This window comes from Eriocheir sinensis, chromosome 11 (genome assembly GCF_024679095.1).
Source record: "Eriocheir sinensis breed Jianghai 21 chromosome 11, ASM2467909v1, whole genome shotgun sequence".
Classification (NCBI taxonomy): Eukaryota; Metazoa; Arthropoda; class Malacostraca; order Decapoda; family Varunidae; genus Eriocheir; species Eriocheir sinensis.
This window is the reverse complement of record NC_066519.1, coordinates 11542762-11555261: the sequence shown is the minus strand read 5'-3', so window position 1 is coordinate 11555261 and position 12500 is coordinate 11542762. Positions and strand designations below refer to the sequence as shown.

Genomic DNA, 12500 nt, shown 5'->3' with positions numbered 1-12500 from the left:
TCCTCCTCCTCCTCCTCTTCCTCTTCCTCTTCCTCTCCCTCCTTCTCCTCCTCCCTCTCATAACCTTCCCTCCCCTCAGGTTCATCCATTCTCCAGCTTTTCTCTCTCCCTCCCTCCCTCCCTTCTTCCCTCCTCCTCCTCCCTCCTCCTCCTCTTCCACTTCGCTCCTATCTCCCAAACACACACACCACCACCACCACCACCACCATTCCACTCCACAACCACCACCACCACCCCCATTCTGTAAGTTCATATGTTGGTTACTAATCGCTACCACACACACACACACACACACACACACACACACACACAGCGGTAGGGTGACACTAATAATAAAAAATAAAGAAAATAAGAGAAAAAAATCATTCATTCTCTCTCTCTCTCTCTCTCTCTCTCTCTCTCAAGAACTGAACACACACTCATTTTTCGACTCTTTTTGTGTTTGAAATTGTGTCTATACAGGAGGAGGAGGAGGAGGAAGAAAAGAAGGAGGAGAAAAAGAAAAGGAAACGTATGAGTTCTGTGTGAGTGTGTGTGTGTGTGTGTGTGTGTGTGTGTGTGTGTGTGTGTGTGTGTGTGTGTGTTACCTGATCCTCCACTAAGGTCAAAAGGTCAATCTTAGGGTTCATATTATTATTAGCAAGTGGGTGTGGTCAGGTCCTTCCCGTCCCTTCCCTTCTCTCTCTCTCTCTCTCGTCAGTACATATTCACAAATTATCAAAAAGTAACAAAAAAAGGAAAATTGTGTACTAATGTGCGTAGGAATGAAAGAAAACTGAAGCGTACACAAATATCAAGGTTAATCTACATACGCAAAGGACGCAAACAGGTTAATAAGTGCACCCTAGAACGAATACGCAAACTGAATCCGTTATGCGAACACGATTGGAACTTTTAAGCGTCAAGTTGTAGTCTCTCCTTTGACCTCTGTTCGGGAGCAGTGAATAGCGGGCTTTTTTTTTTTTTATGCCCTTGAACTGTCTCCTTAGCTGTAAAAAAAATAAAAAAAAAAAAAAAAAAAAAGGCGTATGGCGGTCCAGAAATGAACGAATCGTGGGTCATAAAATCGATGTGGGCGTCATTTTAAACGTTTATCTGAGTGCCCTATGGAAAGATACGAGGCTAGAGGGGTTGTGTGCGTGTGAAATGTTATATTGTGCTGTGTTATGTGTTGTGTGGCAGAGAGAAATACCGATTGAGTTAGGACAGATTAGCTATTGAGGTCAGGCAAGGGAACGCTGGGAACGAGTAGCCTATGCAAGTCTGAGGTTTGTGATCGGATAAAGTTAAGATAGGATAAGGATAGAGAAGGTAGGGAGACTGGTGGTCACTGTTGGCTGTCTTAGGCGAGCGTTTTCTGGAAGGCATTATAGAGAAAGGCACAGAGAGCAATACATGATACACACAAACGAGGGAAGCTTATTGAGTTCAGGAAGGAAACGATAAAGAAAGTCTGAGGTTCGTGGTAGGACGGGAAGGCTTTGAGCAGTGGTGGCTGGCTTAGGCGAACGGTTCTGGAAGGCGTGGACAAGATACGATACACACAAACAAGGGAAGCTTATTGTAGCCAGGAAGGGAACGATAAAGAAAGTATGAGGCTCGTGGCAGGACGGGAAGGCCTTGGGCAGTGGTGATGGCTTAGGCGAACGGTTCTGGAAGGCGTGGACAAGATACGATACACACAAACAAGGGAAGCTTATTGAGGTCAGGGAAACGATAAAGAAGAAGTATGAGGCTCGTGCAGGAAAGGACGATAGGGGGCAGTGGTGATGGCTTAGGGCCTTAGGCGAACGGTTCTGGAAGGCGTTATAGAGGTAGCCGCTGCAGCCGTTAAAGACAAACAAGGGAAGCTTATTGAGGACAGGAAGGAAACGGTAGCAACGAAGAAGTAAGTCAAAGGTTCATAATGCAATAGGGGGCTGGTGGCTGTCTTAGGCGAACGCTTTCTGGAAGGCGTTATAGAGGTAGGCGCAGCAGCCGACACAGAGGCAGCAACACACGATACACACAAACAGGGGCAGCTTACTGCTCTTCTCCCTTGGCCCTCGACGGTCCATCCCCGCAAACTTGTCCTCCTGACCCGGCGCGAACTGTCTCAGGGCGCCGCGTCCACCCCGCTCAGCACGCCCCCCGTTATGCTGGCCTGCCCCTCGTACCCCCCGCGCCCCCTGCCGACACTCCTTAGATGAGCCGCGAGACATGACGGTTAGGAAAATAATATATTGAGGCTTTTGGGGCTAATAGCGAGCCAATGACAGACTGAACGAGGATAAACTTTTTAATAAGTGATGAATAATAAGGCCAAAAATATACTATGAAGTGATCGTTGGTTTTTCTTAATGATTGTAAGGGATTTTTTGTTGTTCTTTAGAAGTTGTTTCTTTCACAGACGAAGCAACATATCTTTTTTTTTTATTCTCCTTTTCTTTTCATTTCTTCTTTCCTCTCTCTCTCTCTCTCTGGGGCACCAAATCACTGGCCCGCACTCTTAAAACAATAAAAACTAAATCCCCACAACTTCCCGCGAGTCCACGACCAACTTCCGACTTCTTGCCACGCCACGAGAGGAGGGGAAGGAGGGAGCGAGGGAGGGAGAGAAACTTGGGTACTAAAGGAAGAACTGAGGGAAGGAAAGATGGGAGGAAAGAGAAAAGGGAATAAATGAGAGGAAGAAAGGAAAGAAGAAAGGGAAGAACTAACTGAGGAAGGAAGGAAGGGAAGGAGAGAGGATGAGATGTTAAAGGAGGAAGGAATAAAGGACGGAAGGAAGAGGGATGGAAAAAGGAAGGAAAAAAGGAAGGAAGGAAGGAAGGAGAGAATGAGAGAGGAGTGGAGGAAGGAGAGTCAGGATAGAGAAGAGAGAAAAGAGAGAGAGCGAGAGAGAGAGAGAGAGAGAGAGAGAGAGAGAGAGAGAGAGAGAGAGAGAGAGAGAGAGAGAGAGAGAGAGAGAGAGAGAGAGAGAGAGAGAGAGAGAGAGAGAGAGAGAGAGAGAGAGAGAGAGAGAGAGACTGGAAGGGAGAGGGAAAGAGAAAAAAATAATGTTTGCAATGTAACTCCGCTGTCGCCTTTGCACTTTTCACAGCAAGATCCTCCTCCTCCTCCTCCTCCTCCTCCTCCTCCTCCTCTTTCCTCCATTACCTCTGTGACCTTTATGTGTGTGTGTGTGTGTGTGTGAGAGAGAGAGAGAGAGAGAGAGAGAGAGAGAGAGAGAGAGAGAGAGAGAGAGAGAGAGAGAGAGAGAGAGAGAGAGAGAGAGAGAGAGAGAGAGAATAGGGGGGGGGGGGGGGGGGGGAGGTACAAACACACCAGAGGTAAGTGAATCTGAGCCTCACCTTTGTCGTTCACTATCGCCGCTACGAGAACAGAAGGGAAGGAAAATGAGAGGGAGGGAGACGCAGAATTGAATGACGAAATTAAACCTTACACGCGGCCTTCCCTTCTCTGCGTTAGTTGTCGAAATGTTATAAAAAGAAGCGATTCATATTATTATTCTTAAGTTCTTAGTGAATATTGAAGATTAACGCCGAGATGGGATGGAAAGTAACAAAAAGGAGGCATTCGTTTTATTGAACCAAATGAATGATGTAGAATGAGATGCCTCGAGGATGGTTACTTGTATAGTTTGAATTTTAAGCTCAAAGAAAATAAATATGATAACTTAGAAAAAAAATGAATGGGTAAATGAATGAAAGAATGGTTGATGATATTCGCCTCTTATAACATAGAGAAATAGGAAGAAAAAGGATTAGGAAATATACAAAAGTTGAAGGTTATTTGATAAATATATAAGATTAAGAAGAAGAATTGCAAGAAAACGAAAAAAAAAATAGAAACGATGAGAAATGAGTGTGTGTGTGTGTGTGTGTGTGTGTGTGTGTGTGTGTGTGTGTGTGTGTGTGTGTGTGTGTGTGTGTGTGTGTGTGTGTGTGTGAATCAGAGTAATTTTTTTCCTCCGCGGCAGTTTGAAGATAATTACTTCCACGGATTTTACAAAGATGTTTACAGACCACGCTCACTACATCCTTCCTCCTCCTCCTCCTCCTTCTCTTTCTATTTACTTTCTTCCTCCATTCATATCCTTTTCCATCCTTTCCTTCCTCCTTGTTTCTTTTCTTTCTTTCTTCCTCCCTTTCATTTTTTCTTTCTCACATCCTTTCCTCCCTTCCTTCATTAATACTACCTCTTTTTTTCTTCTTCTTCCTCCTCCTCTCAGTGATATTAATGCGGAAGATTACTTCACAATTGATCGATCAAATAGAACAAGAAGAAATCACGATTTGAAGATAAGTGGTAAAAGATTCTCGTCGCACGAAGCTAAACACTTCTTCTTCAATCGAGTTGTTAATGTTTGGAACTCTCTACCTTGTGATGTTGATAGTACAACAGTTACGGCCTTCAAGAATAGATTAGACAAGTATTTTTAATCCAACCAACAACTAAGATATTACTCATTGTCGTAATAACGTTAAGTTCTTTCGAATACTGGTGTCCCTGTCCGTTTTCATCGCCCGGTTAGTGGTAGCAGTAATGGTAGTTTTTTCCTCTTTCCTACATAATTTCCATGCAGTTTTTCCATGCTGCATGGTTCTTTTTCCTTTCCTGCCAGCTTTGACTGGAGGGATGGGGGGGTGGGGAGGAGCCTTCGCCTTTGCTGTCGTTCGTCTTCCACCTTTGATTAGATAGTTAGTGTAGCTTGTCACAAACAGCCTCGTAAGGAGCACCAGGTCTGCTGTTGTTTGTTCTTCCTTTGTGTTCCTCCTCCGCCTTCTCCTCAAACCATAAACTTCCTCTTTCTTCTTCTCTACAGCATCTCTTCATCATCTCTCTTCCCTCACTTTATCATCCCCTCCTCCTCCTCCTCCTCCTCCTCCTCCTCCTCCTCCCCTCCTCCGACTTCCATGTTCATTTGCTCGCGTCATGGGGAGGGGTCTAGATAACTATTCTTTCTGACGTCTTCTCCTCCTCCTCCTCCTCCTCCTCCTCCTCCTCCTCCAAACTTCTTAAATCTGAAGAGGCAGGGACAACATTTACCTCCCTGACACAGAGTGAGAAAGGGATTAAAAGCCAGGCCCTGACCTTGCTCTCTCTCTCTCTCTCTATTTTATTTTACTTTTTCACTCTCACTTAGCCCTCTCTCTCTCTCTCTTTTATTTTACTGTTACTTTCTCTCAATTTCCCTTTCTCTCTCTCTCTCAAACATAAAACACAGAGGAAAGAATGAGAGAGAGAGAGAGAGAGAGAGAGAGAGAGAGAGAGAGAGAGAGAGAGAGAGAGAGAGAGAGAGAGAGAGAGAGAGAGAGAGAGAGAGAGAGAGAGAGAGAGAGAGAGAGAGAGAGAGAGAGAGAGAGAGAGAGAGAACATGAATTAATGAGAACAAACATAATTAAAACCAAAAAAAATGAAAACGAAAATCTCAAACCACAAACATTTCCTTGATAAAACTATCCTTGAAAAAAAAAAAAAAAAAAGATAAAAGCTAACGAGAAGGGTGAATACGGAAACAGGAAACAAGGAAGAATGGAGGAGGAGGAGGAGGAGGAGGAGGAGGAGGAGGAGGAGGAGGAGGGGGGGGAGGGGGAGGAGAAAGAAGAAGAAGAGGAGGAAAAAGAGAAAGGTTTGAAGGGAGTCAGGAAGGGTAGGATGAAGTATTGCACGAGGAGGAGGAGGAGGAGGAGGAGGAGGAGGAGGAGGAGGAAGAGGGTTTGGAAGGACTCAGGAAGGGTAGGATGAAGTATGTTTGGCTATAGTGCGGGAGGAGGAGGAGGAAGAGGATATCCTAAGCAGAGGGAGAGGAAGACTCTCTCTCTCTCTCTCCTGCTACTACTGATTCTCTTCAATGAGACACGGTGTATATTTTTTTTCATAAAAGATGTAAATTATTAAATGATGGAGAGAGAGAGAGAGAGAGAGAGAGAGAGAGAGAGAGAGAGAGAGAGAGAGAGAGAGAGAGAGAGAGAGAGAGAGAGAGAGAGAGAGAGAGAGAGAGAGAGAGAGAGAGAGAGAGATGAAGGTAAACAGAGGGCTAATTCGCGGAAGAAATGACAGAGGTAAACAGGAATGGGAGAGAAGGAGGAAAGGGAGGAACGAAATTGGAGGAAAACAACAATAGGAAGAGGAGGAGGAAGAGGAGGAAGAGGAAGAGGAGGAAGAGTGAGAGATAGAGAAACAAAACAAGCAATACTGAGAGAGAGAGAGAGAGAGAGAGAGAGAGAGAGAGAGAGAGAGAGAGAGAGAGAGAGAGAGAGAGAGAGAGAGAGAGAGAGAGAGAGAGAGAGAGAGAGAGAGAGAGAGAGAGAGAGAGAGAGAAGGGTAATTTAAGAGATATTACACAAGTGATTAAATTTAGTTCGAAAATTGAGGGACTTTTTTTAATGTTAGTTTCTGGGATTATTCGTTCGGGAAACAATTGCATTATTCGATTTAACGCGACGGAGTTTCGGAATAGCTCGGAAAAAATGTGTGTGTGTGTGTGTGTGTGTGTGTGTGTGTGTTGGTGTGGGTATAGTCTTGCAAGCATTCAATTTATCTCTCTCTCTCTGTCTGTCTGTCTGTCTGTCTGTCTGTCTGTCTGTCTGTCTGTCTGTCTGTCTGTCTGTCTGTCTGTCTGTCTGTCTGTCTGTCTGTCTGTCTGTCTGTCTGTCTGTCTCTCTCTCTCTCTCTGTATTTATATATGTATGTACGTGTGTATGCAAGCATTCAATCTCTCTCTCTGTCTCTCTCTCTCTCTCTGTCTGTCTCTGAATTTATATGTACGTGTGTATGTAAACAAGTGTGTGTGTGTGTGTGTGTGTGTGTGTGTGTGTGTGTGTCTTTAAAGAGGAAACTCCCACAGGGGCTTGGCAACTGTTCCTTCCCTCCCTCCTTCATTCCTTCATTCCTTCCCTTCCTTTTTCCTTTTTTTTCCTTCCTTCATTAATACAATCATATTTTTTTATCTTTCTTTTTGCATTTTTCCCTTCTTTCCTTCCTTCCTTCCCACTCACCTTGCTTCCTATATTCTTTCCTCCTTCCTTCATTCCTTTTTTTTTTTTTATTTAAACAAATTTTTACAAAAAAAGGAGGCTCAAAATTACACTTTTTAGGTATAATTATTCTAAGATCCTGTGTATGGGACAAATTGAATTGTCGAATGTTGAAACATACAATCATACAAATACAAAATACGAAAAGTAAAGAAAAACATGTAAAAACAATATGGAATAATGTCAGTTTGTCACTTTATATTTATAGTTCATAGCACTAGCGCACTTGGGTGTCCCTCACGCCACCTGTGAGCAGCCAGCTTCACCTGCTGCGTGCTCATGTTCTCCACTTGGGGAGTGGCTGCCGTGAACATGTTCCACAGGCGTGTGGTCCTGGCTGTATATGTGCGCTGGTGCTGCCTGGAGTGTGATCGAGGCACCTCCACGAGCTGGTCACCGGAGAGTGTAGTCCGGGTGAACCTCTGAGCAGCGCGTGGAGGGAGCCTCAAGCTGCTGAGGTGGGGAACCCCCTGCACCTGGACTTTGTGACACACCACCAGTGCTGAGACATCACGGCGGTGCTCCAGCGATGTCACAGTAGCAGACGACTCCTCAAGGTGCTCGCTGGCCTCCACCAGACGCAGTGCTCGTCGCTGCACTGCGTCGAGCCTCTGCATGTGGGCGGCAGCACTCGCCATCCAGCAAAGTGCACCGTACTCCAGATACGGACGTATCTGTGCCTTGAAGAGAGTGAGGATACCCCGTGGGTCGAGGGATCCCGCTACTCTTCGCAGGGCAGAGACTCGCAGGGAGGCCTGGCGGGCAACAGCTCGGACGTGGAGGTCGAAGCGCAGGCTTTGGTCCACAGTCACTCCCAGGACCTTGATGTGGTCCTGAGGGCAGACTTGCCTCCAAGACGCAGCTGGCCTGAGACTGCTCGAGAGGCGTCTGGGGACCGTGAGATGACCATGGCCTGCGTCTTCTCCGGGGCGAGGGTGACCTGCCACTCCTCTCCCCACTGCTCCACCAGACTGAGCTGCCTGTTGTTCTCCTCGACGGCGCGCTGGCTGTCGGGGCGGCAGGAGGGAGAGTTTGCAGTCATCGGCGTAGGCTGACCCCGCCGATAGCTGCCGGAGGAGATCGTCGATATATATGTTCCACAGGATTGGGCCAAGCACGGAACCCTGTGGAACTGAGGCATGCACTGGTGAAGGCCTTGATGACTGCCCGTTGATCACCACCTGAAGGGTCCTCCCCTGGAGGTAATCCTTGAGCAGCATCAGTAGGGCACCCTGGACACCTTTAGCGCGAAGCTTCTCAATGAGACCCGCGTGCCAAACCCTGTCAAAGGCTCCAGCAATATCCAGGGCTACCACGAGTGTGTCCAGACCTTCATCCAGTGCGTCTTGCCAATCCTTGGAGAGGAGGAGGAGGAGGTCCGCGGTGGACCGGCCAGGCCTGAAGCCAAACTGTCTATCTGAGAGGAGATGGCTCTCACTCAGATGCTGACAGATGACTGCAGCCACCACACGCTCCAGCACCTTGCCCACCACAGAAAGCAAGCAGATGGGCCTGTAGTTGCTGGGCTCGGACCTCGATTTTTTCTTGTGGACCTTTCTCTCATCATTTCTTCCGTCCTTTCGATTTTTTTTGTTTTCCTTCAATTCTTTCTTTTTCTTTTCATCTTTCTATCTTTGTTTTTCTTTTATATCCTTCCTTCCTTCTTTCCTTCTATTTATTTTTCTTGCTTTTTCCTGCTTTCCTTCCTTCCCCTTCCCTTCCTCTAATTTTCCATCTATGTTTAATACTCGGTTACTTTTTTTCTCCTTTTCTCTTATTCACCCCTTCTCTCTCTCTCTCTCTCTCTCTCTCTCTCTCTCTCTCTCTCTCTCTCTCTCCTTTTATCTTATATCTTCCTTTTGGTATGTTTTTTTTCCTCCTTTCTTCCTCCATTGATCCCTCCACCTCCCTCCCTCCCTTCTCTCCCTCCCTCCCTACCTTCTCTCCCTTCTCTCCCTCTCTCCCTCCCTTCCCTCCCATTACTCTTTACTCTTCCTCCGCTTCCTTCTTCTCTCTCTCAAAATAAATAAAGGGGGTTGCGCAATGGTTTCTGCATGGGGAGAGAGAGAGAGAGAGAGAGAGAGAGAGAGAGAGAGAGAGAGAGAGAGAGAGAGAGAGAGAGAGAGAGAGAGAGAGAGAGAGAGAGAGAGAGAGAGAGAGAGAGAGAGAGAGAGAGAGAGAGAGAGAGAGAGAGAGAGAGAGAGAGAGAGAGAGAGAGAGAGGAATAAATAAGACTAAAGCTAAATAACAACGAAAGATTAACAAAATGGATGAACAGAACAAACAGAAAGGAGGAGGAGGAGGAGGAGGAGGAGGAGGAGGAGGAGGAGGAGGAGGAGAGAGGAAGGAACTGGACCAAGGAAAAAGCGAAGTTCGTACAAGGATAAAAGAGACCGCTGAAGAGAGGAGAGGAGAGGAAAGGAGGGGAAAGGAAAGGAGAGGAAAGAGGAAGCTGAGGGAGGGAGGAGGAGGAGCAGACTACAGGAGAGAAAGAACTGATAGAGAAGGAGGGAGAGGGAACAAAGAAAGAACGATAAGAAAAAAGAAAAGTAAATGATAGGAAGCCGAGAGAAAGGAAGGAAAGGAGGGAGGAAAGCAGAGAGGGAGGCTGCAGACTACCGACGGAGGGAGATAAAGAATCGGAGGGAGAGAGAGGGAGGGAAGAAGGAGGAAGTGGAGCAAGGAAAAAATAAAGTTCGTACAAGGATAAAAGAGACAGATGAAGAGGAGAGGAAAGGAAAGGAGAGGAAAGGAGGGAACGAGGAAAGGCGAAAAAATATAAAAAAAAGGGAAAGGAAGGGAATAAAGCTGAGAGAGAGAGAGAGAGAGAGAGAGAGAGAGAGAGAGAGAGAGAGAGAGAGAGAGAGAGAGAGAGAGAGAGAGAGAGAGAGAGAGAGAGAGAGAGAGAGAGAGAGAGAGAGAGAGAGAGAGAGAGAGAGAGAGTAGGTTGAAGCAGACTACTGAGGAAGGGAAAGCCGGAGAGGGAGAGAGAAAGGGAGGAGGGGCAGAAAGGACAGAACATGAAAAAGAAAAGAAAAAACAATGGGAAAAAATGAAAAGAAAAGAAAAATGAGATCTAAAGAGAGAGAGAGAGAGAGAGAGAGAGAGAGAGAGAGAGAGAGAGAGAGAGAGAGAGAGAGAGAGACGGAGAGGGCGGAAGAGGCAGGGAGAGAGGGAAGATGGAGGAAAAAACAGCGAAAAGGAAACTAAAGAAAAGATGAAACTAGAAAGGAGGGAAGAAGGAAAGCAGGAAAGGAGGTTGAAGCAGACTACAGACGGAGGGAGAGAGAGAGAGCCGGAGAGGGCGGAAGAGGCAGGGAGGGAGGCAGGGAGAGGAGTGAGGCAGGCGCGGGGCATGGCCGGAGCGAGGCAGCAGCAGGACAGGAGCTCAGTTTGTCTCGTGGTGGTGAAGCGAGAGGCAGGAGTGAGAGAACCCGCCCAGACCCGCATCACTGGCCCGGCCCTAACACAGCCTAGTCCGGGGCGCCGCTAACCCAGACTCTTAACTAGCGGCCCTAACTTACGGGGCCCGGGGAGGGAGAGGAGGGCGCTAGGGGTGTGGGGGGAAGGGAGAGGAGGTGGGAGGGAGATCCAAGTGCGATGTGCTCGTCCATTCGACCCTCACTCTCTGTATCCATCTTTATCTATCCTAAGTTTGTATGGAGGGAGTGGAAGGGAGGGAAGGGAGTTAAAGGGAGGTGGTGGGAAGGGGGTCTATGTGTGATGTGTTCGTATGTGTGTTTCCCTTCGTCTCTCTGTCACCTCATTTCTTTCCTTCGTTTTTGTCTTCTAAGTCTATCTAAGTGAAGGGAGTTTAGTGGAGTGGAAAGGAATGGGAGGGGGGGGGGGGGGATGTGTGATGTTCGAATGTGTGTGTGTGTAATTCACCTCTTGGTCTGCTGCGTAGTGTGTGTGTGTGTGTGTGTGTGTGTGTGTGTGTGTGTGTGTGTGTGTGTGTGTGTGTGTGTGTGTGTGTGTTCTTTCCTAAGTTTGTGTGAAGGAAGGGAATGGAAGGGAAGGGGAGGTGAAGGAAAGGGGAGGTAAAGGGAAGGAGGGCATGTGTTCGTATGTGTGTGTCTATCTTCGTCTATTCCTCCTTCCCTTACTTCCCTTCCTTCATTTTTGGTCTTCTTTCCTAAGTTTGTGTGGAGGAAGGGAATGGAAGGGAAGGGAAGGTGAAGGAAAGAGGAGGTGAAGGGAAGGAGGGCATGTGTTCGTATGTGTTCGTGTGTGTGTGTGTGTGTGTGTGTGTGTGTGTGTGTGTGTGTGTGTGTGTGTGTGTGTGTGTCCCTTCCTTCCCTTCCTTCGTTCTTATCTCCTCTCGTACTTCCTTGTATTAGACGAGGTGGAGGAAGAAGAGGGAATGGAGGAGAAGAGAAGTGGAGTAGGAGGAAGGATGCTGCATGTCCCTCCTTCTCTCCATACTTTTCTCCATTACCTCCCTCATTTTTCTCTCCTGTCTTAATATCCTCCATTTCCTCCTCCTCTTTGAATGATGAGACGTGAAGGAGGGGAAGGGAGGAAGTGGAGGAGGAGGGATGCTGTGAATGTCTCTCCTTCCCTCCTTTCTCTCCCTCCCTACTTTTCCTCCCTCACCCTTATCGCTCTTTGCATTTGAGAGGAAGTGGAGGGAGAGGAGAAGGAAAGTGGAGGAAGGATGCTGTTTATCTCCCACTCTCTCCCTCCTTTCTCTCCCTTCTCTCCCTTCTTTTCCTCCCTAACCCTTCTCTCCTAAAATTATCCCTCCTGAATGTTCCTCCCTTCCTCCCTCGTTTCTCTCCCTCCCTTTCTTCCTTTCTCTCCCTCCTTATTTCCCTTCTCCTTTCTCTTCACCCTTTCTGTCCCTTTCTCCCTCCTCGCCCGCCTCACAAACGCGCCGTTAAAACATCATCTCGGTCTTCAGTGCTTTAAAAAAATTCCCTCGTGATATGTTTTTCCTAGCCCACGATATTTTGTTTTATATAAAGAAAGTGTGAGGGATTTAAAGGCGTCTTCCGTCTGGGCATATACTCGGTTAACTATTAAATCATTCACTCACTCAGTCAGTCATTCATCCATGTGTTTAGATAAGGAAATGGGAAGGGTTGAGGTCCTGGAAATGCCCAACACAACTCCTACGAAAGCCATCTCAAACGTGTGTGTGTGTGTGTGTGTGTGTGTGTGTGTGTGTGTGTGTGTGCTGGGGCGGAGACATGTTAAAGAATGTGACCTTTGCTCGACCAGAGAGAGGGGAAAAAAATAAAGGTGAGAAAGAAAGAAGTGTGATATAGGAGGAGAGAGAGAGAGAGAGAGAGAGAGAGAGAGAGAGAGAGAGAGAGAGAGAGAGAGAGAGAGAGAAAAAGAGAGAGGGGAAGAGAGAGAGAAAAAGAGAGGAGAGAGAGAACACAACAACAGACATGGAAACTAGAACAGGAAAGAACATGTTGGATCGATGAAGAGAGGAAGAGAGAGAGAAGGAAAACAGGAAGTGAAGGAAGG

At 47.0% G+C, this 12500-nt stretch overlaps 2 protein-coding genes across 5 annotated transcripts in view; one reads left to right on the top strand and one right to left on the bottom strand.

The window, feature by feature from the left end:
• Window positions 1-12500, bottom strand: part of LOC126996829 (calcium-binding mitochondrial carrier protein Aralar1-like) — a gene marked incomplete at its 3' end in the record, with an annotated part of 83650 nt that overhangs the window by 4395 nt on the left and 66755 nt on the right.
• LOC126996828 (uncharacterized) overlaps window positions 10251-12500 on the top strand; it is a 50393-nt gene continuing 48143 nt past the window's right edge. For 3 of the 4 annotated variants that reach the window (XR_007751632.1, XR_007751631.1, XM_050857697.1), the window contains exon 1: window positions 10251-10446. The gene's annotated coding sequence lies outside the window, so the exon portion shown is untranslated. Of the gene's footprint in view, window positions 10499-12500 lie in introns of all 4 variants that reach the window. The other variant, XM_050857698.1, reaches the window with a different exon arrangement.